Source organism: Aegilops tauschii, chromosome 2, assembly GCF_002575655.3.
Source record: "Aegilops tauschii subsp. strangulata cultivar AL8/78 chromosome 2, Aet v6.0, whole genome shotgun sequence".
Lineage (NCBI taxonomy): Eukaryota > Viridiplantae > Streptophyta > Magnoliopsida > Poales > Poaceae > Aegilops > Aegilops tauschii.
The window spans coordinates 214,966,030-214,980,183 of NC_053036.3; positions in this window are offsets into that span (position 1 = coordinate 214,966,030).

A 14,154-nucleotide genomic window follows, 5' to 3' on the forward strand; every position below is an offset into this window, starting at 1 on the left:
AAAGATTTAGTAGGGTACACATCAATAACTTTTAGATCTTCATCTTTATTTTCATAGAAACTAGAAGAACACGCTTTCATAAAGCAATCTTTCTTAGCACGCATCCTAGCGGTTCTTTCTTTGCACTCATCAATGGAAATTCTCATGGCTTTGAGAGACTCATTGATATCATGCTTAGGAGGAATAGATCTAAGTTTTAAAGAATCAACATCAAGAGAAATTCTATCAACGTTCCTAGCCAATTCATCAACTTTAAGCAATTTCTCTTCAAGCAAAGCATTGACATTCTTTTGCGAATTCATAAATTCCTTAACACTAGTCTCAAATTCAGAGGGCATCTTATTAAAATTTCCATAAGAATTGTTGTAGGAATTACCATAATTATTAGAGGAATTGCTAGGATAAGGCCTAGGATTAAAGTTTCCTCTATACGCGTTATTACCAAAATTATTCCTACCAACAAAATTCATATCCATAGGTTCATTATTATTCTCAATCAAAGTGGACAAAGGCATATCATTAGGATCAGAAGAAACACTCTTAGTAGCAAATAATTTCATAAGTTCATCCATCTTTCCACTCAAAACATTAATTTCTTCTATCGCATGCACTTTTTTATTAGTAGATCTTTCAGTGTGCCATTGAGAATAATTAACCATAATATTATCTAGGAGTTTAGTAGCTTCTCCTAAAGTGATTTCCATAAAAGTGCCTCCCGCGGCCGAATCTAAAAGATTTCTAGAAGCAAAATTCAATCCGGCATAAAAAATTTGTATGATCATCCACAAATTCAAACCATGTGTAGGGCAATTACGTATCATTAATTTCATCCTTTCCCAAGCTTGTGCAACATGTTCATGATCAAGTTGCTTAAAATTCATAATATCGTTTCTAAGAGAGATAATCTTAGCGGGAGGAAAATTCTTAGAGATAAAAGCATCTTTGCACTTATTCCAAGAATCAATACAATTTTTAGGCAAAGATGAAAACCAAGCTTTAGCACGATCTCTAAGCGAAAAAGGAAATAGCTTCAATTTAACAATATCATTATCCACATCTTTCTTCTTTTGCATATCACACAAATCAAGGAAGTTATTTCATGACAAGATTCAACAAAGCAGCATTGATTTCACAAGATTCAGTACCGGTAAGAGGAGCAATTGGAGTGCTAAGGAAATCATTATTGTTGGTATTGGTAAAATCACATAGTTTGGTATTATCTTGAGCCATCATGATAAGCAAGCAATCCAACACACGAGCAAACAAGAAGCGAACAAAAAGTGGCGAACGAAAAAGAGAGGGCAAATAAAACGGCAAGGGTGAAGTGGGGGAGAGGAAAACGAGAGGCAAATGGCAAATAATGTAATGCGGGAGATACGGGTTTGTGATGGGTACTTGTTATGTTGACTTTTGCGTAGACTCCCCGGCAACGGCGCCAGAAATCCTTCTTGCTACCTCTTGAGAACTGCATTGGTTTTCCCTTGAAGAGGAAAGGGTGATGCAGCAAAGTAGTGTAAGTATTTCCCTCAGTTTTTGAGAACCAAGGTATCAATCCAGTAGGAGGCCACGCACGAGTCCCTCGCACCTACACAAACAAATAAATCCTTGCAACCAATGCGATAAGGGGTTGTCAATCCCTACACGGTCACTTACGAGAGTGAGATCTGATAGATATGATAAGATAATATTTTTGGTATTTTTATGATAAAGATGCAAAGTAAAGAAACCAAAAACAAAAATGGCGCCAAAAATAGCTTGTTGTTGGGAGATTAATATGATGGAAGATAGACCCCGGGGCCATAGGTTTCACTAGTAGCTTCTCTCAAGAGCATAAGTATTTACGGTGGGTGAACAAATTACTGTTGAGCAATTGACAGAATTGAGCATAGTTATGAGAATATCTAGGTATGATCATGTATATAGGCATCACGTCCGAGACAAGTAGACCGACTCCTCCCTGCATCTACTACTATTACTCCACACATCGACCGCTATCCAGCATGCATGTAGAGTATTAAGTTCATAAGAACAGAGTAACGCTTTAAGCAAGATGACATCATGTAGAGGGATAAACTCATGCAATATGATATAAACCCCATCTTGTTATCCTCGATGGCAACAATACTATATGTGCCTTGCTGCCGCAACTATCACTGGGAAAGGACACCGCAAGATTGAACCCAAAGCTAAGCACTTCTCCCATTGCAAGAAAGATCAATCTAGTAGGCCAAACCAAACTGATAATTCGAAGAGACTTGCAAAGATAACCAATCATACATAAAAGAATTCAGAAGGTTCAAATATTGTTCATAGATAGACTTGATCATAAACCTACAATTCATCGGTCTCAACAAACACACCGCAAAAGAAGATTACATTGAATAGATCTCCACAAGAGAGGGGGAGAACATTGTATTGAGATCCAAAAAGAGAGAAGAAGCCATCTAGCTAATAACTATGGACCCGAAGGTCTGAGGTAAACTACTCACACTTCATCGGAGAGGCTATGGTGTTGATGTAGAAGCCCTCCGTGATCGATGCCCCCTCCGGCGGAGGCCCGGAATAGGCCCCAAGATGGGATCTCACGGGTACAGAAGGTTGCGGCGGTGGAATTAGGTTTTTGGCTCCGTATCTGGTAGTTTGGGGGTACGTAGGTATATATAGGAGGAAGGAGTACGTCGGTGGAGCAACGTGGGGCCCATGAGGGTGGAGAGCGAGCCTGGGGGGTAGGTGCGCACCCCTACCTCGTGGCCTCCTGGATGATGTCTTGACGTAGGTCCAAGTCCTCTCGATCACATTCGTTCCAAAAATCATGTTCCCAAAGGTTTCATTCCGTTTGGACTCCGTTTGATATTCTTTTTCTGCGAAACTCTGAAATAGGCAAAAAACAGCAATTCTGGGCTGGGCCTCCGGTTAATAGGTTAGTCCCAAAAATAATATAAATGTATATAATAAAGCCCAATAATGTCCAAAACAGAATATAATATAGCATGGAACAATCAAAAATTATAGATACGTTGGAGACGTATCAAGCCCGTCGTCGCGACCACGGCCTGGAAGCTCACGCATCCTGAGCTTTGTCGAGGTTCAATCAGATGCAATGAGAAGAAATGGTGGAAGAGGGCCACCGAAGGAGCGATGCCCACCATGGCTTCACACACAAAGGCAAAGACGGCAAGGAGAGTCACGGATTGAGGGTCGAGATGCAGCATGTGGATCTGATAATGCTCAAGTACCGCGTTGAAGGCGGAGAAAGGAGGGACCAAGCCAGCCCAAAGAGCATCGATGAAGATTGGGACCTCGGTGGTCGCCCGTGCAATGCGAGCGCGAGACGCAGGCCAAGCCACCGTCTCCCCCACTCGTTGAAGCTGGAAGCGAGCATTGGACGCACCTTGTCCATGGCCTCGTCGTTGAGCACCAAGGATCGGCCGACCGCAGGCTCGACGGCCGGAGGCGCACTTGGCGAAGACAGGGGCTTCTTACCCTTGTCTGCTTGTTTCGGCGCCATGGTGACAGAGCGAGCAGGGCGCAGGTCAGATTGGAGAGGGGGAGCAAAGTCTCGAGAGAGCAGAGGGATTGGGGAAGCATGGTGTGGGCGATGGAAGAATAACTGTGTAAGTTGCGGGGGGCGCATAGCCAGGCGGACTCCAAGGCAGTGTGGGGAAGCGGAGACGCCCACGTCCAATCAACTGCCACGCGTCGACCAAGGCCGCAGGCTTTTGGGGCCCGTGGCACTCCGCGCTTGACCTTTGGCTTTGCCTCGAAGCCAAGCCCGAGCGCGCCTTGGGCCCGGGGGCTACTGTCAGCGTTCTGGGAACGGGGGTCCCCAGACTTGCCTGCCTGCAGCCCACGGCGTGGCTGTGCAGCAGGCCTGTACGGCCCATCTTCGTCAACAAGGCATTCAGGACCCTCGCGAGGGGCCAAGCCCCGCGAGGCGGACGACACAAGACCTCCTCAGGAGTGGCCTCACCAGGCTGCCTTGCAAGGAGCGGAGAAATCAAGGCAAGGCAAACCTCGCGAGGCTCTCATGACGTGAGCCATGACGATCAAGATCAGGCAGGCGCCAGGCGGGCGCCAACGCGCGCAGCGTCCTTGTTTCCTCTTTGGTGCTAAGGAGGCAAGCGCAGGCGCGAAGTACTGAGGCATTAGGCAAAGGTTTCCATATCGATGCAACGAGACCAAGACCAGCAATACGGCAGGACAGAGGTCACCATGGAGCCCAAGACGGCGTCATCACCAGAGCCTTTTGCAGGCAAAGACCGCTTTTGTCAGGATAAGCTGTACTAGCTGTCCCCTTTCAAATTGGCCGTTGTTGGCTCCCTTCCCGCTCAATATTTGGGAAGAGGACCAGGGCCTATATAAGAGGAACTAGCCACCACTGGGAAGGGGATCGATTCCACCTCCCATCCTCACATCCACAAGCTCGCAGAGCACAAGAACACCTCAACCTTAGGAGGTTGTTCTTCCCTTTGTACTGTTCATCACCAGCCCAAGAGGCAATCCACCACCACCACACTGGAGTAGGGTATTGCACCACAACGGTGGCCCGAACCAGTATAAATCTTGTGTCTTTGTGTTGTGAGTTCGTCGAGTTCGTCCGCGAGATCTTAGCGAGCTAGGGCGTAGATCGGTAGGGAGGAAATCTTCGCGCGCACCCCAGTGTTTGAACCTTGAGGGTTTTGCCGGAACCCGTGATTCGACAAAACTGTGTGGGATCTACTTGATTTTTTGTCTTGATATGAATTACATAATGGGGTCACAGTGGCCATGGACGGTGTTTGAATTGCTAGACCTTTTATCTGCAGTGATCATAAAAGAATTGGAAATTTTCAGGGTTCGTTTGGACATTTTTATGCATTAAGTGAGTTTTCAATGCATTTATGTGCATAATTAAAATTTGACATGCTCCAGTGCATATAAATTGGTTGAAAAATCAAATCTTTGTCCTTGGGTGCAAGCTTAGGTCCCATGCAAGAAATGGGAATGAATGTCAACCCCCTGCCACCGTCACTTGGCCGCAAACATTGAGATACCTGGGTTTTAAATTCTAGTAAATCCAAAACTCGTCTGAAATTCATGAAACTTGGCATGCCATCATGGAGCGGCATCAACATGGCGCGGTAAAGTTTTTGTCCCATTTGGGGCAGGTTTGGGTATATGCTTCTCACAACAAGCATGATGGTTTTGGTAGGGAACGACCCGACTTTGGGGACGAAACGATATCCATTGCCTCTAATTACTTTCAAATTTTTCTCATGTCAACATAGAACAACAGGAGTGTTCTGTTATTTTTTATGATTTTTCGGGGTTCATTTGGACATTTTTATGCATTAAGTGAGTTTTCAATGCATTTATGTGCATAACTCAAATTTGAACTACATGCACATGCTCCGGTGTATATAAATTGGTTGAAAAAACAAATCTTTGTCCTTGTGTGCAAGCTTAGGTCCCATGCAAGAAATGGGAATGAATGTCAAACACCTTGCCACCGTCACTCGGCCGCAAACATTAAGATACCTAGTTTTTAAATAGTAGTAAATCCAAAACTCGTCTCAAATTCATGAAACTTGGCATGCTATCATGGAGCGGCATCAACATGGCGTGGTAAAGTTTTTGTCCCATTTGGGGTAGGTTTGGGTATATGCTTCTCATAAACCAGAGCTTCTCACAACAAGCATGATGGTTACGGTAGGGAACGCCCCAACTTTGGGGACCAAACGACATCCATTGCCTCTAATTGCTTTCAAATTTTTTCTCGTGTCAAGATAGAACAACAAGAGTGTTGTGTTATTTTTTGTGATTTTTCGGGGTTCGTTTGGACATTTTTATGCATTAAGTGAGTTTTCAATGCATTTATGTCCATAATTCAAATTGGAACTACATGCACATGCTCCGGTGCATATAAATTGGTTGAAAAATCAAATCTTTTTCCTTGGGTGCATGCTTAGGTCCCATGCAAGAAATGGGAATGAATGTCAAACACCGTGCCACCATCACTCGGCCGCAAACATTGAGATACCTGGTTTTTAAATAGTAGTAAATCCAAAACTCGTCTCAAATGCATGAAACTTGGCATGCTATCATGGAGCGGCATCAACATGGCGTGGTAAAGTTTTTGTCCCATTTGGGGTAGGTTTGGGTATATGCTTCTCACAAACCAGAGCTTCTCACAACAAGCATGATGCTTACGGTAGGGAACACCCCAACTTTGGGGACCAAACGATATCCATTGCCTCTAATTGCTTTCAACTTTTTTCTCGTGTCAACATAGAACAACAGGAGTGCTGTGTTATTTTTTGTGATTTTTTGGGGTTCGTTTGGATATTTTTATCAATTAAGTGAGTTTTCAATGCATTTATGTGCATAAGTCAACTTTGAACTACATGCACATGCTCCGGTGCATATAAATTGGTTGAAAAATCAAATCTTTGTCCTTGGGTGCATGCTTAGGTCACATGCAAGAAATGGGAATGAATGTCAAACACCCTGCCACCGTCACTCGGCCGCGAACATTGAGATACTTGGTTTTTAAATTCCAGTAAATACAAAACTTGTCTGAAATTCATGAAACTTGGCATGCTATCATGGAGCGGCATCAACATGGCGTGGTAAAGTTTTTGTCCCATTTGGGGCAGGTTTGGGTATATGCTTCTCACAAACCAGAGCTTCTCACAACAAGCATGATGGTTTCGGTAGGGAACGCCCCAACTTTGGGGACGAAACGATATCCTTTGCCTCTAATTGCTTTCAAATTTTTTCTCGTGTCAACATAGAACAACATGAGTGTTGTGTTTTTTTGGTGATTTTTCGGGGTCCGTTTGGACATTTTTATGCATTAAGTGAGTTTTCAATGCATTTATGTCCATAATTCAAATTTGAACTACATGCACATTCTCCGGTGCATATAAATTGGTTGAAAAAACAAATCTTTGTCCTTGGGTGCATGCTTAGGTCCCATGCAAGAAATGGGAATGAATGTCAAACACCTTGCCACCATCACTCGGCCGCAAACATTGAGATACCTGGTTTTTAAATAGTAGTAAATCCAAAACTCGTCTCAAATGCATGAAACTTGGCATGCTATCATGGAGCGGCATCAACATGGCGTGGTAAAGTTTTTGTCCCATTTGGGGTAGGTTTGGGTATATGCTTCTCACAAACCAGAGCTTCTCACAACAAGCATGATGCTTACGGTAGGGAACGCCCCAACTTTGGGGACCAAACGATATCCATTGCCTCTAATTGCTTTCAACTTTTTTCTCGTGTCAACATAGAACAACAGGAGTGCTGTGTTATTTTTTGTGATTTTTTGGGGTTCGTTTGGATATTTTTATCAATTAAGTGAGTTTTCAATGCATTTATGTGCATAATTCAACTTTGAACTACATGCACATGCTCCGGTGCATATAAATTGGTTGAAAAATCAAATCTTTGTCCTTGGGTGCATGCTTAGGTCACATGCAAGAAATGGGAATGAATGTCAAACACCCTGCCACCGTCACTCGGCCGCGAACATTGAGATACTTGGTTTTTAAATTCCAGTAAATACAAAACTTGTCTGAAATTCATGAAACTTGGCATGCTATCATGGAGCGGCATCAACATGGCGTGGTAAAGTTTTTGTCCCATTTGGGGCAGGTTTGGGTATATGCTTCTCACAAACCAGAGCTTCTCACAACAAGCATGATGGTTTCGGTAGGGAACGCCCCAACTTTGGGGACGAAACGATATCCTTTGCCTCTAATTGCTTTCAAATTTTTTCTCGTGTCAACATAGAACAACATGAGTGTTGTGTTTTTTTGGTGATTTTTCGGGGTTCGTTTGGACATTTTTATGCATTAAGTGAGTTTTCAATGCATTTATGTCCATAATTCAAATTTGAACTACATGCACATGCTCCGGTGCATATAAATTGGTTGAAAAAACAAATCTTTTTCCTTGGGTGCATGCTTAGGTCCCATGCAAGAAATGGGAATGAATGTCAAACACCTTGCCACCATCACTCGGCCGCAAACATTGAGATACCTGGTTTTTAAATAGTAGTAAATCCAAAACTCGTCTCAAATGCATGAAACTTGGCATGCTATCATGGAGCGGCATCAACATGGCGTGGTAAAGTTTTTGTCCCATTTGGGGTAGGTTTGGGTATATGCTTCTCACAAACCAGAGCTTCTCACAACAAGCATGATGCTTACGGTAGGGAACGCCCCAACTTTGGGGACCAAACGATATCCATTGCCTCTAATTGCTTTCAACTTTTTTCTCGTGTCAACATAGAACAACAGGAGTGCTGTGTTATTTTTTGTGATTTTTTGGGGTTCGTTTGGATATTTTTATCAATTAAGTGAGTTTTCAATGCATTTATGTGCATAATTCAACTTTGAACTACATGCACATGCTCCGGTGCATATAAATTGGTTGAAAAATCAAATCTTTGTCCTTGGGTGCATGCTTAGGTCACATGCAAGAAATGGGAATGAATGTCAAACACCCTGCCACCGTCACTCGGCCGCGAACATTGAGATACTTGGTTTTTAAATTCCAGTAAATACAAAACTTGTCTGAAATTCATGAAACTTGGCATGCTATCATGGAGCGGCATCAACATGGCGTGGTAAAGTTTTTGTCCCATTTGGGGCAGGTTTGGGTATATGCTTCTCACAAACCAGAGCTTCTCACAACAAGCATGATGGTTTCGGTAGGGAACGCCCCAACTTTGGGGACGAAACGATATCCTTTGCCTCTAATTGCTTTCAAATTTTTTCTCGTGTCAACATAGAACAACATGAGTGTTGTGTTTTTTTGGTGATTTTTCGGGGTTCGTTTGGACATTTTTATGCATTAAGTGAGTTTTCAATGCATTTATGTCCATAATTCAAATTTGAACTACATGCACATGCTCCGGTGCATATAAATTGGTTGAAAAAACAAATCTTTGTCCTTGGGTGCATGCTTAGGTCCCATGCAAGAAATGGGAATGAATGTCAAACACCTTGCCACCATCACTCGGCCGCAAACATTGAGATACCTGGTTTTTAAATAGTAGTAAATCCAAAACTCGTCTCAAATGCATGAAACTTGGCATGCTATCATGGAGCGGCATCAACATGGCGTGGTAAAGTTTTTGTCCCATTTGGGGTAGGTTTGGGTATATGCTTCTCACAAACCAGAGCTTCTCACAACAAGCATGATGCTTACGGTAGGGAACGCCCCAACTTTGGGGACCAAACGATATCCATTGCCTCTAATTGCTTTCAACTTTTTTCTCGTGTCAACATAGAACAACAGGAGTGCTGTGTTATTTTTTGTGATTTTTTGGGGTTCGTTTGGATATTTTTATCAATTAAGTGAGTTTTCAATGCATTTATGTGCATAATTCAACTTTGAACTACATGCACATGCTCCGGTGCATATAAATTGGTTGAAAAATCAAATCTTTGTCCTTGGGTGCATGCTTAGGTCACATGCAAGAAATGGGAATGAATGTCAAACACCCTGCCACCGTCACTCGGCCGCGAACATTGAGATACTTGGTTTTTAAATTCCAGTAAATACAAAACTTGTCTGAAATTCATGAAACTTGGCATGCTATCATGGAGCGGCATCAACATGGCGTGGTAAAGTTTTTGTCCCATTTGGGGCAGGTTTGGGTATATGCTTCTCACAAACCAGAGCTTCTCACAACAAGCATGATGGTTTCGGTAGGGAACGCCCCAACTTTGGGGACGAAACGATATCCTTTGCCTCTAATTGCTTTCAAATTTTTTCTCGTGTCAACATAGAACAACATGAGTGTTGTGTTTTTTTGGTGATTTTTCGGGGTTCGTTTGGACATTTTTATGCATTAAGTGAGTTTTCAATGCATTTATGTCCATAATTCAAATTTGAACTACATGCACATGCTCCGGTGCATATAAATTGGTTGAAAAAACAAATCTTTGTCCTTGGGTGCATGCTTAGGTCCCATGCAAGAAATGGGAATGAATGTCAAACACCTTGCCACCATCACTAGGCCGCAAACATTGAGATACCTGGTTTTTAAATAGTAGTAAATCCAAAACTCGTCTCAAATGCATGAAACTTGGCATGCTATCATGGAGCGGCATCAACATGGCGTGGTAAAGTTTTTGTCCCATTTGGGGTAGGTTTGGGTATATGCTTCTCACAAACCAGAGCTTCTCACAACAAGCATGATGCTTACGGTAGGGAACGCCCCAACTTTGGGGACCAAACGATATCCATTGCCTCTAATTGCTTTCAACTTTTTTCTCGTGTCAACATAGAACAACAGGAGTGCTGTGTTATTTTTTGTGATTTTTTGGGGTTCGTTTGGATATTTTTATCAATTAAGTGAGTTTTTAATGCATTTATGTGCATAATTCAACTTTGAACTACATGCACATGCTCCGGTGCATATAAATTGGTTGAAAAATCAAATCTTTGTCCTTGGGTGCATGCTTAGGTCACATGCAAGAAATGGGAATGAATGTCAAACACCCTGCCACCGTCACTCGGCCGCGAACATTGAGATACTTGGTTTTTAAATTCCAGTAAATACAAAACTTGTCTGAAATTCATGAAACTTGGCATGCTATCATGGAGCGGCATCAACATGGCGTGGTAAAGTTTTTGTCCCATTTGGGGCAGGTTTGGGTATATGCTTCTCACAAACCAGAGCTTCTCACAACAAGCATGATGGTTTCGGTAGGGAACGCCCCAACTTTGGGGACGAAACGATATCCTTTGCCTCTAATTGCTTTCAAATTTTTTCTCGTGTCAACATAGAACAACATGAGTGTTGTGTTTTTTTGGTGATTTTTCGGGGTTCGTTTGGACATTTTTATGCATTAAGTGAGTTTTCAATGCATTTATGTCCATAATTCAAATTTGAACTACATGCACATGCTCCGGTGCATATAAATTGGTTGAAAAAACAAATCTTTGTCCTTGGGTGCATGCTTAGGTCCCATGCAAGAAATGGGAATGAATGTCAAACACCTTGCCACCATCACTCGGCCGCAAACATTGAGATACCTGGTTTTTAAATAGTAGTAAATCCAAAACTCGTCTCAAATGCATGAAACTTGGCATGCTATCATGGAGCGGCATCAACATGGCGTGGTAAAGTTTTTGTCCCATTTGGGGTAGGTTTGGGTATATGCTTCTCACAAACCAGAGCTTCTCACAACAAGCATGATGCTTACGGTAGGGAACGCCCCAACTTTGGGGACCAAACGATATCCATTGCCTCTAATTGCTTTCAACTTTTTTCTCGTGTCAACATAGAACAACAGGAGTGCTGTGTTATTTTTTGTGATTTTTTGGGGTTCGTTTGGATATTTTTATCAATTAAGTGAGTTTTCAATGCATTTATGTGCATAATTCAACTTTGAACTACATGCACATGCTCCGGTGCATATAAATTGGTTGAAAAATCAAATCTTTGTCCTTGGGTGCATGCTTAGGTCACATGCAAGAAATGGGAATGAATGTCAAACACCCTGCCACCGTCACTCGCCCGCGAACATTGAGATACTTGGTTTTTAAATTCCAGTAAATACAAAACTTGTCTGAAATTCATGAAACTTGGCATGCTATCATGGAGCGGCATCAACATGGCGTGGTAAAGTTTTTGTCCCATTTGGGGCAGGTTTGGGTATATGCTTCTCACAAACCAGAGCTTCTCACAACAAGCATGATGGTTTCGGTAGGGAACGCCCCAACTTTGGGGACGAAACGATATCCTTTGCCTCTAATTGCTTTCAAATTTTTTCTCGTGTCAACATAGAACAACATGAGTGTTGTGTTTTTTTGGTGATTTTTCGGGGTTCGTTTGGACATTTTTATGCATTAAGTGAGTTTTCAATGCATTTATGTCCATAATTCAAATTTGAACTACATGCACATGCTCCGGTGCATATAAATTGGTTGAAAAAACAAATCTTTGTCCTTGGGTGCATGCTTAGGTCCCATGCAAGAAATGGGAATGAATGTCAAACACCTTGCCACCATCACTCGGCCGCAAACATTGAGATACCTGGTTTTTAAATAGTAGTAAATCCAAAACTCGTCTCAAATGCATGAAACTTGGCATGCTATCATGGAGCGGCATCAACATGGCGTGGTAAAGTTTTTGTCCCATTTGGGGTAGGTTTGGGTATATGCTTCTCACAAACCAGAGCTTCTCACAACAAGCATGATGCTTACGGTAGGGAACGCCCCAACTTTGGGGACCAAACGATATCCATTGCCTCTAATTGCTTTCAACTTTTTTCTCGTGTCAACATAGAACAACAGGAGTGCTGTGTTATTTTTTGTGATTTTTTGGGGTTCGTTTGGATATTTTTATCAATTAAGTGAGTTTTCAATGCATTTATGTGCATAATTCAACTTTGAACTACATGCACATGCTCCGGTGCATATAAATTGGTTGAAAAATCAAATCTTTGTCCTTGGGTGCATGCTTAGGTCACATGCAAGAAATGGGAATGAATGTCAAACACCCTGCCACCGTCACTCGCCCGCGAACATTGAGATACTTGGTTTTTAAATTCCAGTAAATACAAAACTTGTCTGAAATTCATGAAACTTGGCATGCTATCATGGAGCGGCATCAACATGGCGTGGTAAAGTTTTTGTCCCATTTGGGGCAGGTTTGGGTATATGCTTCTCACAAACCAGAGCTTCTCACAACAAGCATGATGGTTTCGGTAGGGAACGCCCCAACTTTGGGGACGAAACGATATCCTTTGCCTCTAATTGCTTTCAAATTTTTTCTCGTGTCAACATAGAACAACATGAGTGTTGTGTTTTTTTGGTGATTTTTCGGGGTTCGTTTGGACATTTTTATGCATTAAGTGAGTTTTCAATGCATTTATGTCCATAATTCAAATTTGAACTACATGCACATGCTCCGGTGCATATAAATTGGTTGAAAAAACAAATCTTTGTCCTTGGGTGCATGCTTAGGTCCCATGCAAGAAATGGGAATGAATGTCAAACACCTTGTCACCATCACTCGGCCGCAAACATTGAGATACCTGGTTTTTAAATAGTAGTAAATCCAAAACTCGTCTCAAATGCATGAAACTTGGCATGCTATCATGGAGCGGCATCAACATGGCGTGGTAAAGTTTTTGTCCCATTTGGGGTAGGTTTGGGTATATGCTTCTCACAAACCAGAGCTTCTCACAACAAGCATGATGCTTACGGTAGGGAACGCCCCAACTTTGGGGACCAAACGATATCCATTGCCTCTAATTGCTTTCAACTTTTTTCTCGTGTCAACATAGAACAACAGGAGTGCTGTGTTATTTTTTGTGATTTTTTGGGGTTCGTTTGGATATTTTTATCAATTAAGTGAGTTTTCAATGCATTTATGTGCATAATTCAACTTTGAACTACATGCACATGCTCCGGTGCATATAAATTGGTTGAAAAATCAAATCTTTGTCCTTGGGTGCATGCTTAGGTCACATGCAAGAAATGGGAATGAATGTCAAACACCCTGCCACCGTCACTCGGCCGCGAACATTGAGATACTTGGTTTTTAAATTCCAGTAAATACAAAACTTGTCTGAAATTCATGGAACTTGGCATGCTATCATGGAGCGGCATCAACATGGCGTGGTAAAGTTTTTGTCCCATTTGGGGCAGGTTTGGGTATATGCTTCTCACAAACCAGAGCTTCTCACAACAAGCATGATGGTTTCGGTAGGGAACGCCCCAACTTTGGGGACGAAACGATATCCTTTGCCTCTAATTGCTTTCAATTTTTTTCTCGTGTCAACATAGAACAACATGAGTGTTGTGTTTTTTGGTGATTTTTCGGGGTTCGTTTGGACATTTTTATGCATTAAGTGAGTTTTCAATGCATTTATGTCCATAATTCAAATTTGAACTACATGCACATGCTCCGGTGCATATAAATTGGTTGAATAAACAAATCTTTGTCCTTGGGTGCATGCTTAGGTCCCATGCAAGAAATGGGAATGAATGTCAAACACCTTGCCACCATCACTCGGCCGCAAACATTGAGATACCTGGTTTTTAAATAGTAGTAAATCCAAAACTCGTCTCAAATGCATGAAACTTGGCATGCTATCATGGAGCGGCATCAACATGGCGTGGTAAAGTTTTTGTCCCATTTGGGGT